A 3,389-nucleotide genomic window follows, 5' to 3' on the forward strand; every position below is an offset into this window, starting at 1 on the left:
ACCATAATGGAAAAGAATGGAAAAAGAATGTATATATATATTTATATATATAACTGAATCACTTTGCTGTGCAGTAGAAATTGATACAACACTGTAAATCAACTATACTTCAATAAAATAAATTTTCTAAAAAACTTCAGAAACACCATCGAGGAAGTCAAAAGGCAACCCATAAAATAGGATAACATATTTGAAAATCATATATCTGATAAGAATCTTGTATCTGGAATGTGTAAAGAACTCTTACAGCTTAAGACAACCCAATAAAAAGTAGGCAAAATGTTAGAGCATATTTTTCTCCAAAGAAGACACGAATAGTCAATAAGAATATACAACATGTTCAACATCATTAGTCATCAGGGAAATGCCAATTAAAACCACAATGAAATATCACTAAAATAGCTAAAATTTTAAAAAACTGTCCGTACCAAGTGCAGCAAGGATGTGGAGGAAGCAACTCTCATAGTGCTGTTGGGACTGCAAAATGGTATTAATACAATCACTTGGGATTTCTTACAAAATTAAACGTACATGTACCATGTGACCCAGCAATTCCACTTCTAGGTATTTACTCAAGAGAAATCATATATCTGAAATAGCCATATATGAATGTTTATAGCACTTTCTTCATAATAGCTGAAAACTGGAAACAACCCACATGTTTATCAACAGTTGAATGGATAGTTGAAGTATAATCAGCAATAAAAAATAACTACTGGTATACAAAATAACATGGATGAGTCTCAAATACAGTGAGTAAAAGAAGCTGGACATGAAAATACATAATTTCCTTTACATGAAGTTTTTAGAACAGACAAAATTAATACTGACTGTAGTATCTGTTGCTGCATCTGGGTACCTCAAGGTTTCTCAAAACGTTGCAGTCAGGGTCATCTGGGACTCCAGTCTCTCCTGTGCGCTTGATTGAGGTTGGTCTGCTTCCAAGCTCGCTCGTGAGGTGGTTGGCTGGACTCAGTTCCTCTCTGGCTGTAAGCCAGAGGCCTCCCTCACTTCCTTGCCACATGGCCCTCCCCGTAGGGCAGCTCATAACAAGCACAGAATGAACAAGTGAGAAATCGCAAAATGGAAGCCAGCTCTTTTTGTAACCTAATCTTGAAAGTGACACCCATCACTTTTGTTACATTCTTTTCATTATAAGTCACTAGATCTAGCCCATACTCAAGGGTATGAAGACCAGAGGATAGGATCATTGGAGACCATCTTACCCATCAAACTTAATTTAAAAGTAATGTTTTGTATGTAATAATGCAAAATGTGCTTTTAGAAGGCTTATGCACTAAAACGCTCATCTTTTGGTTAATGCCTAAAATTCCAGAGAGAGATTCAACCCTATAATTTAAGAGTTTTAGTTAGTAAAATATAGACAGTCATGGGAGAGTTTCCCTTTGGGCCTGTGTAATAATTACTGTGTTTTTATACTGTATTTTCCCCAAATCCACTTTGGGTAAAGAAGAGAGCAAGTAAAGAAAGTAGAGATAGGGAAACATGGCAGACCTGGTAAGCTCGCATAAAACAAAAACAATACTTTGCAGTTTTGCCCCTGATCAGCAGACCAGCTCAGTCTTCTTATATTATGAATATGTACTAACATTTTAATCTTAGTATTTAATGTTTGTTTCTTGAACTTTTTAGATTGTAAATATTTGGGAGTGTTTTTTTGGTTTGTTTCGTTTTAAAGGGGCCATGCTTGTAAGTGAACAATACACACTGGTGTTCTAATACTCTCCCAATTTTCTACACCCACACCTGTGATCTTAATTTCTATTTTCATGCATTTGCTCATGTTAAAGTTGTCATATATATTAAATGAGTTAATGTATGTAAAGCACTTAGTACCCAGCATACAGTAAGTGCTCTACTATTACTATGATTGATGCTGTTGTCTCCACCACCCACCTCCAGTTGCTTCATCTTCCTTCCTCTACACCACTCCACATCCTCTTCAGATTTAGCCCATCTTCTGTTCTTTCTTTTACCTACTCTCATTGCTACTTGGCCCTACTAAAACTCCTTCTTTTTGCTCCTTACCACATTCCCCATGACAGTCAATCTAAACTTTTTTCATTCTTCTGAGCAGATGAATCACCTTCTTACAGAGATTGTTATCTACCTCAAATCCCCTCCTTTTCTTCCCCCTTTAATTTCCCTGCATTTATAGTCTCCTCTCTGCTTCAATTATCAACTCTTCCCTCTTGCCTCAAAGGAAGGAGCATTCTTTTGTGGCTAACTCCTCCATCTCCATTTTTTAATTCCATTCTTTAGTTGGGATTAGGCTTGCTGCAAAACACAGAGAACCCCCAAATAACTGGTTTAAAAAGAGGTGTTTTTCTCAGGTGAAACAGCTCCAAAATTAGGCTATTTAGAACTGATACAGCAGTTCCACAACTTGTCAGAAACTCAATTTTTTTCTTTGCTACTGCTCTGCCATCCTTAAAGCATGGCCCTCATCTTCATGGCACAAGATTGCTGCTTGAAAACCAGGGAACACAACTTTCCACAGAGTGAAATGAAGTTAAAGAAGGCAAGGAGGACCTCCTCTCTTTTAAGATGTCCCTAGAGAACTACACAACACTTAATTGATCCGTAATTAGTCCAAACCTAGCTGTATCTGGCTGCAAGAGGAACTATGAAAGGAGCTATTTAGCTGAATGGCAGTTTGCCCACTGAAAATTCTGTACTTTGTGACTTTAAGAAAAAAAATTGGTTTTCTGTTCTAAAGTAAGGGAGATTTGATGAGGCGCTCATTCTCATCTCCAACGACTGTTTACTTACTTCCTCAATCCCTTTCCATTACCCTCAAACATATCCTAGCTCTCCACCCTTTATCCTAAAAGAAAAATCAAAGTGTCTCTTGATTCTAGTCATTCTCTTCCTTTCACTGCAAAAACTTTTTTTTAAATCTCTCTCCTTTACAATTTAACATTTCTTCTATTCTGCTTATTCCCAATTTCTACTCACCATTGCACCTTTAAATTATATAGCTTCCTAACTAGCCTCCGAATTCTTGGGCATTTAACATATACATCTTTTACCCGAATCACGTCTTTAAATTTTATTTTATATTTAACTTCACAAGTAATACAAGAGTATATGATTTTTTTAAGGTATTATAAATAATGCAAACGTCTCCTTTGGCCATACCCATGGCTGCATTAAGACCTCTGCTGAACAAATGAGAGGATGGACGTAGTAGAGCAGATGATGCTATTTTCTTTTTTTTTTTTGAATTTTTGAATTTTATTTTTTTATACAGCAGGTTCTTATTAGTCATCCATTTTATACACATCAGTGTATACATGTCAATCCCAATCACCCAATTCATCACACCATCACCACCACCACCACCCCCCCCCCACCACCACCACCCC

The sequence above is a fragment of the Tursiops truncatus genome, chromosome 1, assembly GCF_011762595.2.
Source record: "Tursiops truncatus isolate mTurTru1 chromosome 1, mTurTru1.mat.Y, whole genome shotgun sequence".
In the NCBI taxonomy this organism is placed as follows: Eukaryota; Metazoa; Chordata; class Mammalia; order Artiodactyla; family Delphinidae; genus Tursiops; species Tursiops truncatus.